The 22246-nt window shown below is 36.8% G+C and overlaps 1 pseudogene; it reads left to right on the forward strand.

The window, feature by feature from the left end:
• Nucleotides 1-21609, forward strand: part of LOC132360143 (general transcription factor IIH subunit 3-like) — a 33523-nt pseudogene extending 11914 nt beyond the window's left edge.
• Nucleotides 21610-22246: the final 637 nt, after the last annotated feature.

Below are 22246 nucleotides of genomic sequence, written 5' to 3' on the forward strand. Positions count from 1 at the left end.
TTAACAGTGAAGGTACAGGAGCTTGAGTCTCCATCCCTCACTCCCCAGTGGTTGGAGCTACTTCCTCAGAACTTCATTATCAGTCTTCTTGAATTTGCGCCAAAAACAAAAACAAACAAACAAGCAAACCCTCAGGAAATAACTCTACAATTATACAAAATAACTTTTAAAAGTTTCATAAATTAAAAAAATTCGGGAACACTCACTACTTCTTTCCCACAGCATCACACAGCAAGCAGTGCCCCTCCCAGCCCCTCCTTGAGGCCTTGTAGGCTTTCTCAGTCATCATGGTCTCACTGCACAAATGTAGCCAGAGGTGTTAAGTTTCTCTTAAATTTGAAACTAAAACAACATCATAGTTACAAATCCTTCCTCCAGTCTGATGCTGGGAATGACACGTAACATTAATCTCATCTTCCCTCTAGGGCTTGCCAAAGGTCAAAAAAAATTTTTGACTGTAAATGGCTCTCAGCATTGATACATCCTGAAACCATCTGTGTGCATCAGGAAAGAAAGAAAGCTCACTTGCTTCTATGAAAAAAATTCATGTATTTCATGCTCGGGGCCTTACTCCTGAGAATCAAATTGGAAAACACCATTTCTAAAGGCACATTCAAAGACAGAGACAATCTGTGAAGGAAAAAAATAGCTCTAGAAACAAGTAAACAATTCTATACTTGGATCTTTTGAAAAAAGATAAAAGTACTTTGCAAAGGAACAAAGTCTAAGGAACTCAGAAAAATTGAAGTCAATTGTGAACCTGATTTGCTGACGCTCTTCCCGTAAGAGGAGGCCTGTGCTTTTTTTTTTAAAGGTTGCCTTGCCCATTATATAAGAAGCAGAATTTTAGTTTTTTCCTTCATAATATACCAACAGAAACTACACTGCAAGCAAGTTCCCATTGCCTGGAGAATAAAGGCCAAACTCCTCGGTATAGTTTACGAACCTCTTTATGACATGGCCCCAGCTTGGCTTTCTGGCCATATCTCCCCTATGATCTCATATGTAGTGTTTGTTCCAGCAGTACTAGTTCTTAGCAGTTTCTCACAGTTGTCACATTCTCTCAGGTCTGTGCACACACACACATCCCTGGCTATTTCTGGAACGCTCACGTCTCCCATCCCACCATCTAGCTAACTTCTATTTCTCCTTCAAGACTCAGAGTAAGTGTCACCTATTGGAAGTCTTTTCTGATTCCCATAGGATAAATCAGATCCCTCTCTGTTTGTATCGTCCTCTGCAATCTCTGTGTTAATACCCACACGGGGTGAATTTAGGTGAGAAACTTCTCTAATGGCACAGTGATCTTAATCCATTATCCCTCACGGACTGAATTTACAGAGAGATTTTTTAAAAAGACTATACCCACAGTAGCTGTTTTACAAATATGAATACCCAAGAATAGCTTTATAAAGAAGATATAATACCAGAGCACTAAATAACAAATTTTTATACATTTAAAATTATACTAAGGTTTATATTCTTCCATGTCTTTGAAGCAATTCTTTTTATTTATTTGTAAGTATTGATTTATAAGTACATAGAGATTTCACACTCTTGGAAACAAGAGTTCCCTAGAGTTCCCTTTTTAAATTTTTATAGCTTCCAGAAAATATAAGCTAACATTTAAATGAATCCAGTGGTGGATCATATTTATAAAAGCAATCTTAATCATATATATTATACATTCTTGTACATTGTATTTTCATAAATAAGGCATCTCTGTACAGTCAATTACACCTAGATAAATATCATCACAAAAAACTGTTAGAATGACTAGAGTAGACTTAAAATGAACATACTTCCTGTCCCAAGTGTGTTTTGAGCAGGGGTTGGAAGATGGAGAGGATATGCATTTTTTTTTTAATTGGGGTATAGTTGCTTTACAATGTTGTGTTAGTTTCTGCTGTACAATGAAGTGAATCAGCTGGATGTATACATATATGCCCTCCCTCTTGGACCTCTCTCCCACCCCACCCCCATCCCATCCATCTAGGGCACCGCAGAGCTCCGAGCTGAGCTCCCTGCACTATACAGCAGGTTTGGGCTAGCTATCTGTTTTACACGTGGTAGTATATATATGTCAATCCCAATCTCCCAATTCATCCCACACCTCCTCCCACCCACCCTGTGTCCACATGTCCATTCTCTACATCTGCATCTCTATTCCTGCCCTGCAAATAGGTTCATCTGTACCAATTCTAGATTCCACACATATGTGTTAATATACGGTATTTGTTTTTCTCTTTCTGACTTACTTCACTCTACATGATAGTCTCTAAGTCCATCCATGTCTCTACAAATGACCCGATTTCATTCCTTCTTACGGCTGAGTAACATTCCATTGTATACATGTACCATATCTTCTTGATCCATTCCTCTGTCGATGGACATTTAGGTTGTTTCCATGTCCTCCTGGCTATTGTAAATAGTGTGGCAAAGAACACTGGGGCGCATGTATCTTTTTGAATTATGGTTTTCTCTGGGTATAGTTTGAAATCAGGACACGTGATATCTGCAGCTTTGTACTTCCTTCTCAAGATTCCTTTGGCTATTTGGGGTCTTTTGTGTTTCCATACAAATTGTAAAATTTTTTGTTCTAACTCTGTGAAAAATGTCATTGGTAATTTGATAGGGATTGCATTGAATCTGTAGATTGCTTTGCATAGTATAGTCAAAGATCAATAAATAGCATAGCAAGGTCAATAAAACTAAAAGCTGGTCCTTTGAGAAGATAAACAAAATTGATAAACCTTTAGCCAGACTCATGAAGAAAAAGAGGGAGAGGACTCAAATCAATAAAATTAGAAATGAAAAAGGAGAAGTTACAATGGACACCACAGAAATACAAAGCATCATGAGAGACTACTACAAGCAACCCCATGCCAATAAAATGGACAACCTGAAAGAAATGGACAAATTCTTAGAAAGGTATAACCTTCTAAGATTGAACCAGGAAGAAGTAGAAAATACGAACAGACCAATCACAAGTAATGAAATTGAACCTGTGATTAAACATCTTCCAACAAACAAAAGCCCAGGACCAGATGGCTTCACAGGCAAATTCTATCAAGCATTTAGAGAAGAGCTAACACCCATCCTTCTCAAACTCTTCCAAAAAATTGCAGAGGAAGGAACACTCCCAAACTCATTCTACAAGGCCACCATCACCCTGATACCAAAACCAGACAAAGATACTACAAAAAAAGAAAATTACAGACCAATATCACTGATGAATATAGATGAAAAAATCCTCAAAAAATTACTAGCAAACAGAATCCAACAACACATTAAAAGGATCACACACCATGATCAAGTGGGGTTTAACCCAGGAGTGCAAGGATTCTTCAATATATGCAAATCAATCAATGTGATACACCATATTAACAAATTGAAGAATAAAAACCATATGACCATCTCAATAGATACAGAAAAAGCTTTTGACAAATTCAACACCCATTTATGATAAAAACTCTCCAGAAGGTGGGCTTAGAGGGAACCTACCTCAACATAATAAAGGCCATATACGACAAACCCACAGCCAACAACATTCTCAATGGTGAAAAACTGAAAGTATTTCCTCTAAGATCAGGAACAAGACAAGGATGTCCACTCTCACCACTATTATTTAACATAGTTTTGGAAGTCCTAGCCATGGCAATCAGAGAAGAAAAAGAAATAAAAGGAATCCAAACTGGAAAAGAAGTAAAACTGTCACTGTTTGCAGATGACATGATACTATACGTAGAAAATCCTAAAGATGCCACCAGAAAACTACTAGAGCTAATCAATGAATTTCATAAAGTTGCAGGATACAAAATTAAGGCACAGAAATCTCTTGCATTCCTATACACTAACAATGAAAAATCAGAAAGAGAAATTAAGGAAACAATCCCATTCACCACTGCAACAAAAAGAATAAAATACCTAGGAATAAACCTACTTAAGGAGGTAAAAGACCTGTACTCAGAAAACTATAAGACACTGATGAAAGAAATCAAAGATGACACAAACAGATGGAGAGAAATACCTTGTTCTTGGACAGGATATGTATTTTTATGGAAGAGATTAAGTAACAAATACTGCAGGATAGTATGATCTTCTGTAGGTAAACACTGGTGAATTTTGCTTTGCTAAAATAAAGAAATGTGAATAGATTGTTTTGCTAAAGTAGAAATTATAAACCAATAGGTAGTAGGAGAGGGATACAAATTTTGAGTTGTGGGGGAAGTGGAGTAGTATGTGGGCGTAGGGCGGGAGTGAGACAGAGATCCTAGATGACAGCTGAAGATCTTTGGAATCAGAGCAAAGGTCTATTTGATTGACTTAAGCAATTGGTAGTCGCCATGCTTCTAAAATGGAAACAGACAAAAATAATTTCTCTACGAGAAGCTTGAAGGGGAAGGAGACAGATTGGCAAGAGATTGTTTAGAGATAAAGCTCTAGTGTAGGAGGATGGGAAGAAGAAAGAGAAGAGCTAGAGAAATACTGCAATAAGGAAAGAGTCAAGAGTCATTACATACTTACACTTCAAGAAGCTCAGGAGGCTAGTGGCCAACAACACTAAAAATAAAGGGTAGGAGAGTACCTACAACGTGTCCAGTCAATACTGAAAACTGTCAATCCTTCTCAGATAGTATATGAATTTATCTCAGATCAAATAAACTCCAAAAGGAAATTTGGGAAGAGGCATGCAGAGGAAACATAGGTGTTACGACAGGGTGATTCTAATGATCAGCTGGAATATAAACTGACAGAAGTAACCAACCAAAAATGTTTAAGGAGTAACAAGAGGGAAGTTTCTTTTCTAGTTACTATAGGTTTTCAAAATGCTAAAATAATAAGAAATAAAAGCAGTGTGGTATTTGTCTTAAGAATTGGTAGACTGATGATTACACAAAAGAATAGAAAGCCTAGAAGTAATCCAAAGTATATGTAAAAATATAATGTATATTTAAGTGACATTTCAAACTACTGAAACCAACTCAAGAAAAACAGACAATCTGAACAGACCTATAACAAATAAAAAGATTGAATTAGTAATCAAAAAGTTACCCACATCCTCTTTTGACCATACCTTAAATTAGCCTTTAGGAATCCACTGATCTATGTTTGAGGCATAAAAGAGAACACTTTCTGTTTCCAATGTCAATTCTCTCTTTTTTTTTAAAGATCTTTTCTTGCAATTATGAAATAAATTACAGTTTGGAAAAGTGCATTCATTAAAAAAAAGAAAAACTGGGCTTCCCTGGTGGCGCAGTGGTTGAGAATCTGCCTGCCAATGCAGGGGACGCGGGTTCCAGCCCTGGTCTGGGAAGATCCCACGTGCCGCGGAGCAGCTAGGGCCGTGAGCCACAGTTGCTGAGCCTGCGCGTCTGGAGCCTGTGCTCCGCAACAGGAGAGGCCGCGATGGTGAGAGGCCCGTGCACCGCGGTGAAGAGTGGCCCCCGCTCGCCGCAACTAGAGAAAGCCCTGGCACAGAAACGAAGACCCAACACAGCCATAAATAAAAAAATAAATAAATAAATAAAAAAGAAAAACTTACCCACAAAGCAAAACTCAGGCCTAGATGGCTTTACTGCTGAATTCTACTAAACATTTAAAGAAGAATGAATACCAATTTTTCACAAACTCTTCCAAAAATTAGAAGAGGAGAGACTACTTCCCAACTCATTCTATCAGACCAGTATTACCCTGGTACCAAAACCAGACACAGACATCATAAGGAAAAAGAACTACAGACCAATATCTTTTATAAATATGGATATAAAAACCCTCAACAAAATACTAGCAAACTGATTCTAGCAAAATATAAAAAGAATTATATACCATGATCAAGTGGAATTTATTCCTAGGGTAATTTAACATCTGAAAAGCAATTAACGTAATACCCTCTTTGGACAGAAAAAAACAAAAAACGCATGGTCATCTCAACAGAAATAGAAAAAGAATTTGACCAACACCCTTTCATAATAGAAACACTAAACAAACTATAAATCAAAGGGAACTTCCACAACCTGATAAAGGTCAAGTACAAAAACCCCAAAGCTAACATAATACTTAATGATGAAAAACTGCATGCTTTCCCTCTAAGATCAGGAATAAGATAAGAGTGTCTGCTCTTGCTACTTCCATTCAACATCATATTAGAAGTTCTAAAGAAAGCAATTAGGGAAGAAAAAGAAATAAAACTTGTCCAGATTGGAAGAGAAGAAGTAAAACCACCTCTATTCACAGATAACATAATCTTGCCTGTGGATAATCCTAAGGAATCCACCAAAAAACTATCAAAACTAATGAGTTCAGCAAGTTTGCAAGATATAAAATCAATATACAAAAATCAATTATATTTCTATATACCTGCAATGAGCAATCTAAAAATGAAATTTTTAAAACTTCATGTATAATAGCATCAAAAAAGAATAAAATGCTTAGGAATAAATTTAGCAAAGTGTAAAACTTATGCTCTGAAAACTATAAACATTATCAAAAGAAATTAAAGATGAAAATCATCCCATGTTCATGAATTAGAAGACAATATTATTAAGACAGCAATATTCTTCAACTTGACCTACAGATTCAATGCAATCTTTACTAGAATTTCAGCTGATTCTAATATTCAGATGAAGTTGCCAGAGAACCAGAATAGCTAAAACAAGCTTGAAAAAGAACAAAGTAGGAAGACTCACACTTCTCAATTTGAAATCTTAGTACAAAGTTACACTAATCAAAACAGTGTGCTCTGGCATAAGGATAGACATATAGACCAATGGAATAGAATTTAGAGTCCAGAAATAAATCCACATGTCTATAGTCAACTGATTTTCAACAAAGGTACCAAAATCATTCAATGGGAAAAAAAAGTCTTTTCAACAAATGGTTTTGGTACAACTGGATAGCCACATGCAACAGAATAAGGTTGGATCCTTACCTCATACCACTTCCAGAAATTAACTCAAGATGGATCAAAGACCTAAATTTAAGCACTAAAACTATTAGAAGAAAACATAGGGGTAAAGCTTCATCACCTTGGATTTGACAATGGTTTCTTAGATATGACACCAAAAGCATAAGCAATAAAAGAACAAATAGATAAGTTGAATTTCATCAAAATTTTAAAAACTTTTGTGCATCAAAGGATACTACTAAGAAAGTGAAAAGACATCCATAGAATGGGAGGAAATTTTTTCAAAACATATACGGAATAAGGGTTTAGTAGCCAGAATACATAAAGAGCTCTTGTAACTCAACAAACAACCTGATTAAAACATGGGTAAGGTACTTAAATGACATTTTTCCAAAAATGATAACCTAATGACCAACAAGCATATGAAAAGATGTTCAACATCATTAGTAATTAGGAAAATGTTAATCAAAACCACAATGAGATACCATTTCACACCAACTAGGATGGCTATATTTTTGTAACATGGAAAATAATAAAGTATTTACAAGAATATGGAGAAACTGGAACACCTGTACGTTGCTGGTGTGAATGTAAAATGATGCAGCCAGTATGGAAACCAGTTTGGCAATTACTAAAAAGTTAAACATAGAATTTCCATACAATCCAGCAATTCCACTCATAGACATATGCTATAAATAATTAAAAATAGGTACTCAAATATGTGTGCATGAATGTTCACTCTAGCACTATTCACAACAGCTAAAAGAAGCAACCCAAATGTCATCTGTCAACAGATGACTGGATAAACAAAAGTTGATATATCCATAAAATAGAACATTATTTGGTTATAAAAAAAAAGAATGAAGTACTGATACATGCAAGAACATGCATGAACCTTGAAAACATTATGCTAAGTGAAAGAAGTCAGTCACAAAAGCTTAAATATTATATTATTCTACTTATATAAAATATCCAGGGACTTCCCTGGCGGTCCAGTGGTTAAGACTCTGTGCTTCCAATGCAGCAGGCATGGGTTCGATCCCTGGTCGGGGAAACAAGATCCCACATGCCGCACAGCAAGGCCAAAAAAAAAAAAAATGTCTGGAATAGGTAAATCTATAGAGATGGAAAGTGGATAAGTGGTTGCTTAGTGCCAGGGCACTAGGCTGTAAGGGAAGTAGGGGATGAAAGGGTGATAAATAGTTTCTTGTTACAGTGATAAAAATATTCTAAAATTAATTGTGGTGATGGTTGCACATATCTGTGACTATATTTAAAATCATTGAACTGTATGATTTAAATTGAACTGTATGATTTAAATTGAACTGTATGATTTAAATTGGTTAATTATTTAGTATGTGAATTATATTTCAATAAACCTGTTTAAGAAAAATACAAAGAGAGAGAGAGAGAACTGGAGGAATATACACCAAAATGTTAATGATAGTGAGATTGCGAGCATGGCCAGTGGCTCACCTTAAGAGTTTAAGCAAACTTCACATTCTCAGGACAATTGTTGATACGAGTGACTGCTTAATAAATATTGGTTGCTACTAATATATATATATATATATATATATATATATACACACAAACTTCAAAGAAAAAAAACAACTAAAAATCACTCCAGGCCAAAATGTAGTAAAAGGGACCAAATTCACCCTCCTGCTTGGAGCAGCAAAAAAGAAAAGAAAAGAAAAGAAAACAACAAAAACATGTTAAAAAAAAACATTTTTGAGGCACTGGACATCAGATAACAAAGGACAGTGATCCCTAAGAGACAGGAATCAAACAAGGTGAACTCACAAATTGCACCAGTTTACTGTCTTGAGTTTCCAACAGTGCAGCAGGGAGGGGGAAATCAAGAGGTGCCAGCAGACTCCCTGAGTTGAGAGGATCAAAGCAGCTAGAAATCTCAGGATAGAGTACCAGAGAGGAGAAAACTGCATAGAAAGGGAACTCCAGAGAAATGCAGATAGTTCCTCTCAAGTGTTCAGCTGATTACTGATCAATGCATGTTCTTAAGGAAAGTACTCAAGGCCACAGAAAGAACTACTCCAAAAAATTAGAAGTAACAATGCCTGGTTTCCACACAGGTCTGGGACTAGTGCCTGTTCCCACCAACCAGACTGGGGAACCTTATGATTCACAGGGCATTTGGTAGAGAACATAGAAGGGTCTTACCTCAATATTGGGTGATAATTAGCCCCAGACTGAGCACTGCTATGGTCACACCTAACAAGTCTTAAAAGTAACAACATCCACAGTATATAAAGAATCATGTATTCTCAAAACTCAATAAGAGACCAAACAATCCAATTAAAAATAGGAAAAAAAATCTGAACAGACACTTCAAGAAAGAAGATATACAGAGGCCAAATAAGCACATGAAAAGATATTCAATATCATATATCAATAGGGAAATGCAAATTAAAACCACCATGTGATACTACCTCACATCCACTAGGACGGCTAAAAGGTAAATGACTGACCATACCAGTTGTTGGTGAGGATGTGGAAGAACTGGAACTCTCATCACTACTGGTGGGGATGTAAAATGGTACAATCACTTTGCAAAAGGGTTTTGTGGTTTCTTAATAGACATCTGCCATATGAGCTAGCCATTCCCATCTAGATATTTACCTAGGAGAAAGCATATGTCCATACAAAGACATACAGGAATATTCATAGCAGCTTGTTACAGATAAAAACTGGAAACAATGAAGATATCTATCAACAAGGTGAATAAACTGTGACATTTTTACAATGTGATAATATTCAGCAATATAAATAATTAAACTACTGACACATGCAAAAATACAAATGAATCTCAAAATAATTATGCTGAGTAACAGAACTGCCAGACCAAAAAAAAAGTGCACATACTGTATGATCTCATTATAAAATTCTATAAAATGCTAACTAAACTATAGCAATAGAAAGTAGATCAATGGTTGCCTGGATATGGGGCAGGAGAAGGACAAGGAGGAGAGAAAGAGAGGGACTATACAAAAGGCATGAGGAAATCTATGGTGATGATTTCACAGCTGCATACAAATGTCAGAACTTTTCCAACTGTACACTTTATTTGAAAAAAAAAAGTTCATGCCATGACAAAGTTTATGATTTCCTGTTATACAATGAAATTCATATTTTATACCATATATTTTACCTGCTTTTTTCCTAAATGAGAAATAACTTATAAAAAGAAAATCATGACAATTTATAACAAAAGAAACCTTAGAGATTATTTAATATATTTCCCTCTTTTTCAGAAGAGGAAATTGACCTCCAGAGAGGTAGATCTGCCCAAGGTCACATCATTGGTAATGACTAGGAAAGGGCTGCTGGCAGTACTCTTTTTATACTACATGGTTCTTTGAGTGTTTCAGACCTTAAGAATAAAATGTTTTCTGTGAACATACAGACTATATGTGTTATTACAACTATTCCTGCAGCTCATTCTAAGTTTTCACTTGGTAGGTAAGAATATTGGTAAGTGTATAAGTTTTGTCTAAATTATTTGCATACTGTTAACAGTATTTACTCAGTTACTTCAAGTTTTGAAATGAAATACATTTTTCATATGAATGAGTTTGACATATCTGTCTGGTAACAGGAAGCTTATAAAATAGGTCTCATAATATTTGAATTTCCTTCTTACTACAGTTTATGTAAAAAACCGTAGACCATATCTTTGGACTGGGTATATACGTAAGTGTTTATATAGAATGTATATTCAAAACAGAATCTAGGTTTATCGTGGATTGTGGCCAGTTGAACTAAAAAGAATTTAGTGCCAGTAATATGAAAATGTATCAAGATTGCAAATAGTCTTTAAAAGCAAGGTAAGGTCTTTTGAAACAATGCTTCACTACAGAAATCCAATGACCAGGATTTTCTTTGGAACACTAGAGTGGCTGTTATTTATCATAGGAATGTGGGAGACACATTCAGAGATCTATTTTTATTTAATTTTTTTGGTTGCACCACACGGCACGCGGGATCTTAGTTCCCCAACCAGGGATAGAACCCGTGCCCCTTGCATTGGAAGCGTGGAGCCACTGGACCACCAGGGAAGTCCTGAAGATCTATTTTTAAATAACAGGCAAGAGGACTTATGCTTTCAGCTGTAATTGGTAAATATTACAAATCTACACACTGTACTGAATTTTTCACTCCCCATCTCCACCTCCTCTTGTTCTCTCATTTTTCCAAAAAAACAAAACAAAGAAACAAACAAAAGCAAAACAGCATAAAATAGTCTCTCCATGTTTCCTCAATGCCCCCTTTGCTCGGTGACATATACTCTAGCAGGACAACAGAGAGAAGATTCTGACTTGAAAAACTGAAAGCCTCCATATTTATGAGCCAATCTATGGCTTACCCAAACTCAACAGTTTTAGTGGAAAAATATTCAATAACTATGTATATTTTAGACACACTTGCAAATTCTAGGTACCTCAGAATTCATTCATAAAATATTCTGAAACATTTCCCAAATGTGCTGTGCTAAGCAAACATTAAGTAACAATAATCCTTTTGCTCACGCCTTAGGCGGAAATTTTCACACATTAAAAGAGAATTGAGGATCATGTCATTAGGCTGCTCAAGCCTTGACTTGATGGAGTGCATCTGCAGTACTCAGTATTTACAATGTGCACAGGATGAATTCTCCTACCTAGCAAAAACCTCAGCCTCAGTTCCTGCTAACATTTGACCCTATGTAGTGTGATATAGGTTTTTAAATGCTGTCCTGACCCAGTTTTGAGGCCCTGGCTAGAGGCTGGTCATTTCTGCTTCTTGAGCAGTCGATTAAGCCCACACCCTGAACCACCTCCAATATCAGCTCTCACACTCTTGGGCCCCTATACACCTGCTCTAATTGCCCCAGGGCCAGGTACCAGACAACCAGGGACAGCCCCTATGCCCCAGGGTCTACTGACACTGCTCACATTAGCCAATCCTAAACGTGCTTGCCCATTCTTTCCCTCAGAAAGTGCAGTAAAGGCACTTGCGCACTGTTCTCCTCTCTCCCTCCGCCTTGTGGCTGACCCTAGTTCTTCCCTGACTGTCCCTGCACGGTGTGCTGTGTTCTCCCCAGGGAACTGGGAGTCCAACAAACTACAAAACCCTTTCTGCCTTCTCTCTGTTGATCTGTTTTGGCCTCACCATACCTCACCCAAGGTAATATGGTGAAAAATAAGGGAGGGAGAGAAGGAGGGAGAGAGGAAGGAAGGGAGAAGGAAGAAAGGGAGGGAGGGAGGAAGGAAGGAAGGATTTTAATTGGCTCTTAAAAGCAACATATTTAGTTTTGCTAAAATTTAACTCAAACCAATAATATCTGTGCAGAGTGTAAGTTCTTTATGGAAGAAGTCTGAAACGCAGCCAACAGTTTACAAAATATGATAAGCTATGTCTATTTACATATTGAGAGCACCTAACATGTCAAGCCATGTGCTTATATCACATTACCTCATGTAATTCTGAAAAAGACCAGCGAGGTAGAGCTACTATTATATCTACATTAAATACATGAATCTGAGGCACAGCGAAAGATACAAAAATTGTCTAAAAGGGCAGGGCTAGCAAATGGTGGAACTGGGATTTGAACCCACATTTCTCTAAAACCAGAACCTAAGCTCTTAAGTCCTAAGTGATACTACCTTCAAATAGCTGCTTGTCCAACAAATATTTATTGAGCACCTATTTTATGACATTGTATTACATATTAGAGAAAAAGGCATCGAACTGATTCTCAGAATGCTTACTTTATAGTGACAGCGAGGTTATTTTACCTATAAGAACAAGATATCTTGATAGGTATTGGATGGATTTTATCTAGGGTGCTACAGAAGTATAATCATTTACTTAACTAAGTATCACCTCATATGGTACAAATAGATTTGTACCACTACTATCCTTTGTCCCCTGCCTCCATTTACACACACACACACACACACACACACACTCCTTTAAATTGCTCTTTTGGCTAGTTCTACCTCTGCCGAAGGATGAAATCTCAGTAAAATCTCATAACTTTTTTCTGACTACTCTCAAATACTAAAAAGTCCTCAGGTCACTTTTAGCCAAAAGAACTTTCTTTTTCAGTATCTGAAAAGTGTAATTTGGAGCAAACCCTGCACATCCTTCAAAGTTAAATTGTCCCCAGCTCGAGCCTGCTGCAGCTCAGGAAGCCTGCAGTGAGGGAGGCAAGCACGGTCGCTACCACCTGCTTCAACTCCTTGCCTGGCCTTCTACTCCTCCCTCTCACTCTATGGCTTCTGAGCCCCTGGGAGTGAGGGGAGGGCTGTTCTCCAGACTCGGTGGATGTTTACACTCACAAGGCGCTTCCGTGGATTTCTCAGAAATTCAGAATCCCCCACTGGAAGCCTCTCGTTGCACGTCCCAGGACAGATGTGGTACCTATAATTCCACTGCCTCTCCCCGACCTCTGTCAGCCCCAACATTCGGTGACCCACCCCACACAGACTCTTGGCGAAATCCTTTCAAAAGCCAGCCTCCACCACCATGATCTGCAGCCCCTTTGAAGACTTGCTCTTTTTTTTTGTCCACTCTTTTTTTTTTCTTTTAGATTCTTTTCCCATTTGGCCATTACAGAGTATTGAGTAGAGTTCTCTGTTCAATACAGCAGGTTCTTACTTGTCTTCTATTTTATATACAGTAGTGTGTATATGTCAATCCCAACCTCCCAATTTATTCCCCCCCATCCCCTGGTAAACCATAAGTTTGTTTTCTACATGTGACTCTACTTCTGTTTTTGTAAATACGTTCATATGTACCCTTTCTTTTAGATTCCACATATAAGCGATATCATAGATATTTGCCTTTCTGTGTCTGACACTTCACGCGGTATGACCATCTCTAGGCTCTAATTGACGTTTCCTTCCTCTGCATGGCCTTCAGAGGAAATGCCACCACCCTGCCATTGGTGGAAGTGCAGTCTTCCCCCAACACAGCTCACCCTCAGAGCTCTGAAACCTGAGGAAGACATGTGTCCATTGGGCCCCAATTCTCCACTGTCAAGCTCTGCCTCCCACAAGCTTGAGGTGAGCAGGAAGCACCTGGCCATCCTCCTCCACGAGGGGGGAAGGGAGCAGGGTACCTCAGACCCCAGCACTTGTGCTTCATCCACATACCTACATGACCACATCCTTGGCATGTCTAACATAAGTGCCCCGGCACCTCACTTTGAATGGGGATGTTCAGCAAATATTGTTTTGTTCTCAGTCTTTGAGGCTTCAGCCAAAACCCAGACAGAGTGTCATTTAACATTCTGTTTCAGAAATATAAAGACGGATGCTCACCAGACTGAATAATGCATAGCACAGCAAACACTGTCTGTCTCTATATGGTTGTTTTCTAATATTTTCTATTAAGGAAAATGGATTTGTCTTCTAATTCTCACTCTGCTCCTAGAAATGCTTTATGAACCTGAGTAAATCATTAGTCCTCAGTGTCTTCACCTAAAATTATACGAAACTATAAAATTATTTAAAGTTTGTTGAAAAGTCTCTCCAAGAAAATATAGCCCTGTCATTTGAGGCTAATATACATCAATCTTCTTAGCCCAAAAAGGCAAAAAACTAAAAATTAGCCAGAGAGCAGCAGGAGAACTGCCTTTGAATAAACCCAAATTCCTGACATCATGCTCTACCTCTCCAGGAGGAATTAAAACTCTCACCTTCCCAATCTCAGAAGCAAGTTACTCATATCGAGCCTGACCTTATGCCCCAGTTCTGATCACTAAGCTTCTACATTGTTCTCTTTGCCCCGTTCCTTACCTTGTTAACCTGACTAGTAGACAGGTTCACCCAGGACAATCCTCCTCCCAAAGACAAGGACCCGCTCTGAATTTAAGCCAAGCATGAGGATGCCGGTGCCTGTTAGAAGACTGCTCAAAAGTAAGCACCTGTGATTCATGAATACCCCATACTCCTGGAACCACTGTCTTCTTAGGGACTCCACCATCTCAGAATGAGCTCCCTGTTATTTGTACCCTTACCCTAGGACAGGACACAGGTCCACTGCCACTTCAATCACAGCCCCTGCCCCACTCCAGGATCCTAAAGCATGCAAGGTATCGGCATAAATGCCAAATGGAGCTAACTGGGCTAAAAGCATGCATCTTTCTAAAAATGCATTGTTTACAGTATTTCCTCCTTTATCCTTTTACTTTTAAAGAATAAATTTTTCTCTAGTGTTTTCATGGCTGACATAGAGTAACTGCCTTATTTTGAATAAAATTAAAATTACATCATTTTCTTCTCTGTCCTTAGAGCATAGGTTCCACAAACATAAAGTAGGTAATTGATCTTATTTAAGAAATTTGCAATGGAACAATAAAAACAATTAAGTGCAATGACTCTAGTACAGATGTTCTGAATCCAATATTTCTCAAAAGGTTTTGACAACATCCAAAGTTGTATGAAAATATTTGGCAGTGGTATCTCAAAATTTAAGTATTCTGTTCTTTTTTCAAGTACTAGCCAAGAATGGAAGAGTCTTCATGAACAATCTAATTGAGAGGTTCTGGAAAACAAATCTGTAGCACATGGTCATTTTTTCTCTGTTGATGGCTCAGCTGAGCCAGTGACATTTATGAGTCCATGGCTGAGGGCTCTATAGGTTCTGGATCAAAACAATCTTTCCTAAAGTTATGGACTCAATGTTTGTGTCCCTCTGCCCCTAAATTCATATGTCGAAGCCCAAACCACTAGTGTAGCTGTATTTGGAGTAAAGTAAGGTTAAATGAGGTCATAAGGGTGAGGCCCTGATCTGATAGGATTAGTGCCCTTCTAAGAAGAGACACTAAAAATCATGGAAAATGAAAGGCGACATGAAGACGTAACGAGAAGGCGGCCATCTGCAAGTGAGAAAGAGGGATCACACCAGAAACTGAATTGCCAGAACCTTGATCTTGGACTTCTAGGAACCAGAACTGTGAGAAAATAAATTTCTGCTGTTTAAGCCACTCAGTCTATAGTACTTTTTTATAGCATCCTCAGCCAACTAATACACCCAGGAACTTATCAACGGAGGAGAGGACGAAAAGACATTTTCTTCCTCTTTCTCCAAGTGGGATCCCAGAAATTCCCCAGTGTATATTAAAATATTAATATCTTGCTTTCACACACTGTTTATATGCATAGTCCTATTTATTCTTCACAATCTTGTAGTTAGGCAGAGCTAGCATTATTAATCCCATTTTACAGATGAGATGGAATGTGGCTAAAGTCAACATTAGAGGTAGAGCTTTTGACTGCTAGCCCAAGCTTCTTGCACTGCACCTCATGCCAGCTGACTGAGAGTAGCTTTAGAGATCTTTCTACTCCTGAGTCAGCTCACAGTTAGAACATCTCTGGGAATCATAGCACTTGTTCCAGGATAAGACACTAGACTTCAAAAGCGGTACCTCTTAACAGATAAGCAGAATTATCTGCCGTTAGTCAGGAGAACCATGAGCTATTAATAAATAAAGTTGAAGAAAAAATGAAAATGAAAATTAAAGCTGGAGTTGTGCTCAATTTCAATAATTTAAATTATTAATTTAGAGTGATAGTAATTTTGACCTTTTAACAAAACCTTCTTTATATACCATTTTTGAGTTTTGACTATCTGTGGACACAAAGGAATAAATCTTGGCCACTCTTCGTCCTGGAACACAACATCTACAGCTCCTCCTGGGAGAAAGAGCTCAGCTACAACTTATAGTTCAGTACATTCACTCTTCTGATTAATTTGGAGCAGTGGAGCAATTAAAGAACAGATGCTATGGATTAATGTTCCACATTACATTGAGAAGCCCTTCTATAGGCCCTGGTGCTATTTTTAAAATATCTGAGCTCTGAATGTCACTCCATTAATAAAGATTTCAGCAGCTTAGTCATTAACATCAACAAGACCTTATCATTAGAACAACATTTACTTTCAGGCTCATTTTTCTGTTGTGCAAATCAATGACGAAAAACTTCAGAAACTGAACCAATGTTATATTGTTTAGTATAACTGATTTGGGGCTCATATTCAAAACATTTATTTTATCCATACATAATATCTTAAAATATGTCTCTTTCCTAATAGGCAGCCAAAAACCCCTACTACTGACATTTGGTTTCAACTCTCCCTAATACAGAATGTCTCTCTTTGCTCCCTTTTCAACTGTTCCTGAGGATGACTGCTAAACCCTAAGGCAAAGGGAAAACTTGGTTGCCTTTAGCATGTAAGCCTTTCAGTGTCAGCAGTTACACCATTCTCTCCTTTAGGCTGAGTGTGCACTGTATTGGAAAACAGAGGCCTCTGAGTATTCATGCCTCTTCAGATTGGCTGTCAAAAGCCCTTCACGTGCAATCTTCTTATTTGGCCCCAAAGAAGACAGTCTCTTCTAATTAGTGCTCAAATGGTTATCCCATTCAGAAAGAATGGAATATTTGTTTAATATACAACATAAATTTATTCTAGTTAAAATAATATTTTGCTTGTAGAAATTTTTATGTGCATCCAGAGAAAAGGGAGATTTTAAAATCAGAAATCTCAAAAATTAATGGGAAGCATTTTGAAAATAATTTTAAGGAATTATAAACAACCTAAATATCCAGTAATAGGGATTTGGTATGGGGATATCTGTGTAGATATAGATATAGATATCGATATAGAGAAAGAGATTTCCATTCAGTAAAGCACTCTGTATCTAACATAAATAATCCTGATGCTTCTAGTTCTATATAATATATAATAGACTATTTACATAGATATTTACCTTCTCTTCCTCAAAAATGCCTGTAAAAATTACAATCAAGAAATACAGAAGCTAGCAAGCACAAAGCAGCACTAAAAAGGGGAAAGAGAGCCATCAGCAGACCAGAGATTTATTAAAATCTTTAGAAAATGGCAAGTAGACGAATCATATTGTCAGATGAAACAAAAGCAAAGAAGCAAATGTTCCAGCACTGAAGACACCTGGCTTCACTCTGAAAAAAGTGAATGCTGAGCAGAATGAAGAGAAAGATCAAAACCTAGAAATAGCGCCATGAAATTTCATAACACACCAAAGATAAAGAGGATATGCCAGAAACTTCCAGGAAAGGGTAATGGAAGTTCCCTATTGTTTGATGTATTCATTATCTGAGTTCTTACAGCCATGAGATTGCATAGGGAAGCAGTCATGGCTCAAAAATATTCATTAATCAACTGGCCACTTGTAAAATTAGTCCTGATTCAAATACTCATCCCATATCACACTAACATCTGTCCTCAGCAATCACATCAGAGTCTATTTTGGTCAATTTCATTGACTTTTTAATAAATATATGATTAAAATATGTAAGCCATAAATATTTAATAAATGTATAATAAATATATAGCATAAATTGACTTTAAAGTAAAATTGCAAATCTTGAAAAGATGTTAGATTTCATAGAGTTGATAAAAGTGTTGGTGACTTGAGTCACCAACAAAGCTACTGCTAAATGAGAATTAGCAGAGTTAGATCAGTTTAGGATGGATGAGGAGAAAACCAACCAGGAGAATGGTAAGAAAGGGTCTTCAAGGGAGACTCACTTAAAAATCAAAGAATTTAAGACAGGCCCTTGTAGGGAAGTCTTGAAATATTTTTGCAGAAATTACTATCTTTATGATTGTGCAGGAAAGTGAAATATGAACTTGGAAGATATCATATCATTCTACCATCTATTTTTATCAGAAAATAGTACCCCCCAAACAATCCAATTTAAATAGATTTATATTAAGAGGACTTTTCTGGTGCTATTTTCCCAAGAAACAGGAGACTTCCTATAGATAGAAAGGAACCAAAAACAGGATGGTATTATATTAGTCTCATTAGCAAGAATAAATGCTGAAAATAGTGAAATAAAGCCTGTAAAATTCTGAAAAAAAATGACTTTATATCAACAATTCTATACATAATCAAACTACTAATCAAATATGAAAGCAAAAAAATGACATGCAAGAACTCTGAAGGTTTACCTGCCATGTACTCTTTTGAAAAAAGTACTCCAGCCATATTTTAAAAGAGGAAGGAAGGAAGGAAGGAGGAAGAGAGGGGAGGGAGGGAGGAAGAAAGAAAGGGAAAGGGAAGCCAAGAATATGGAATGAAAGGTATGAGGAGATTTCTGCTTTAGGTAATGAAAGACTGAGTAGTTTAACGAAATCTAACCACACTCTGGGAAAAAAAATACACAAAAGCTTGATTAAATATATTATTTAAAAATCTTCTTAAAAGCATCAAAGATATATCAAGATAATAAGGAATTACAGGACAAAAATCCAACACTTGGGAAAAGGTTTGCCCTGTGATCACTGGCTGACCTGGAAGAGGTAGGTGATATGTGCTTTGATAGCCTCTTAGAGCTAAGGGGAAAAGTCAGAGTTCAGGGCTCACCCAATACTGGGAATTGGGGCCCCCAAGGGGCTACACCCTGAGAATAGTGATAAAACAAAAATAACTCAACCTTGTGCAGACGGTAGACTCACTTCTTTTTAAAATATCAATAGGCCATGAAATCTCAGGCTGTGAGACTGCCTGAGAACACTCTAGATTGTCGGTACCCCTCTTTGGAGGAAGAGAATACCATCCTTAGGATGAGAATACCATCCTAAGTCTCAAATTATTTCAACAAATACTTTTTCAAACACAATGCCCAACATACACCAAAGCATGAAGAGAAAAGATACAATGAGCAAGAACCAACAGTGATAAAAATAACCAAAATTGTCAGGCATTATCATATACAGTAAAACTATGCTTAATGTTTTCAAGGAGAAGAAAAATAAGCTGTGAAAATTTCAGCAGGGAAGGAACTAACAACTATAAAAAGTGACTTAGCAGTTTTAAAAAAGAAACAAATTGAAATTCTACATTGGAAAAATCCGTTTAAAAAATTAAGAATTCAATGGGAATTTAACAATATATTGGACAGCGGAAGAGACAGTTAGTGAACTGAAAATAGGTCAGAAGACACTCCCCAGCATGCAGCATACAACAAAAAGGTGGAAAACATGGAAGAGAATGTAAAAGACTCAGAATTCCATGAGAAATCCTTAAGTTCTGGCATCTAGAAAAATAAGAATGGGCACTGGTCATTTTTGCGGAGATTTTAGCCTAGAATTTTCCAAAACTCATGAAAAATATCTGTCTTCCAATTTAGGAATCCAAATAAATCCCAAACAGAATAAATAAAAGGAAAGCCATACCTAAACATATCATAGTGAAATTGGATAAAACCAAAAAAAACTTCAGTGCAGCCAGAGCAACTCACCTTCAAGAGAATAACAGTAGACTGGCAGGTGACTTCTGAACAGCATCAGTGGAAGTCAGAAAGAAACTGCTAACCTAGAATTTGTAACTAGCAAAAATAAAGTCATTTTCAGATGAATAAAAAATTGAAAGAGTTCACCATTAGGAAATCTGCATCCAAAGGAATCTGCAAAGTATGTTTTCAGTTCACTAACTGTCTCTTTGACTGTCCAATATGTTGTTAAATTCTCACTGACTTCTTCCAGAGAAAAGGGAAATGATGGCTGGAAATCAAGGGGCTCAAAAATACAAAAAGAATAAAAAGAAAAGAAAGTTGTAAACGTGAGTAAATCTCAATAAACAGTGATCCATTGAAAAATAATAACATGTACATAAGGAACTACGTAAATGAAGTTAAGTGTCCTAAGCAGCTTGTATTACCCAGGAAGAGAGTAAAATTATCCATTAATATTAGACATTGATAAGTCAATGACACATTTTGTAATTTCTAGGATGAACACTAAAAGTATAGGGAAAGAACATAATACAACTAAAAGATAGCAAAAAAAAATCAATGATTAAAAAAAATCAATTGGAAGTCAAGAAGGCCAGACTCCATAGGACTTGAGGATATCTGCTGGGTCTCAGATTTTCTATTAAGGATCTGAGGACACCAGGGTCTCCAGCTATTAGAGTAGATACCAAATCAATTTGTTGGGGAAAGCAAGCATTCAGAAATTCCTGTTTACTTTTTTCAATACATAGGTGCTATGATGACATGGGGAGTATCCCAGTTATTCAGAATCATTTCAACAAACTTGCTATGATAAGCATATCACATTCAAGACAGTCACTTCTTATATCCTGGAAAAGAATGGCAGATATGGAGACTATTTTAGGGAGACCCTGGCAATACTCCTCCTGATTTTCATTCCTCAAAAGGTAAAGATGGAAAATACGAGCTAGTAGCGGCAGCAAATTAGCTTATTCCTGGAGATTAAAGATTTAATGACAAAGAGTGATGTAAAGAGGCAACATGCAGAAAATCTGGTGGCAGGACTGTTCACCTAAGTGCTTTGTTACATTCATAGAGGACTCAAGGAAGTTAAAGGAAACCAGCGAATGAAATCAAGGATTCAGACTCTGATTTGAGCATCTTCCAACATTACAGAGAAATAGAGTCCTATTAAGTGCCTCAGATATTTTCTATTCTGCCACATTTATTCTAGGTTTTCCTTTGTAATCATGATCAAAGATCTCAATCTTTCACCACCACTTTATGTTGACTACAGGACTACCTGCTTCTGTCATCAAAAGCTCCTTGAAATTTGTTATGTCTGTTTCTGTGTGTATCAATATTCTGCAATTTTGCTCTATTGCCGCTACATGTGAGATGGCCTTTAAAATTTCACTGCCTCTTTTGTGAAAGCAAAGTAGAAGAAACTAAAAGTGACTGAGTAATGATAAAGTACTTATTCTTTCCAGGTCTCAGGTTATCAGTTGAAATTGTAATAGAGGAATTGCATAAGAAAGTGACAAGAAATGATATAATAATATACACCATTATTTTTAATGTAGCTAGATTCTTATAAGAAATATTTCCAAAGCCACACTTTTTGTGTACTTCTTAGAGAGTGATTTTTTAAAGAAAGTCATTCTATGTATTACATATATTTTTTCTGTTTCCTGACTAATTTTTTACCAGAAATGGAGAAGAAATAGCAAATGTGTCATTACTTTAATAGGATGATTACTTGTCAAAGTGAGGTTTGGGGCTTAACTATAGTTTTAATGCACGTAGGTCAAACTGAACTCCCTTTTGTGAAAAGACAGGTGTGTGAAATTTGAATACAATTTTAGAAAAACAATGAATACATTGTCAACTGTTAACTTTAACAAGTTAAATAAATAAAACCCTAATTCACTAATCTGACACTATTTAGATACAAACATTTATTCCCTTGTCTGCCATCTTTATATGTTTAGACAATGTGACCAAATTAAAATTGTTCATTGCTGAGTGACTACAAAACTGCACTTTGAATGAGCAAGGAAAGTGAGTA

This window comes from Balaenoptera ricei, chromosome 2, assembly GCF_028023285.1.
Source record: "Balaenoptera ricei isolate mBalRic1 chromosome 2, mBalRic1.hap2, whole genome shotgun sequence".
Lineage (NCBI taxonomy): Eukaryota > Metazoa > Chordata > Mammalia > Artiodactyla > Balaenopteridae > Balaenoptera > Balaenoptera ricei.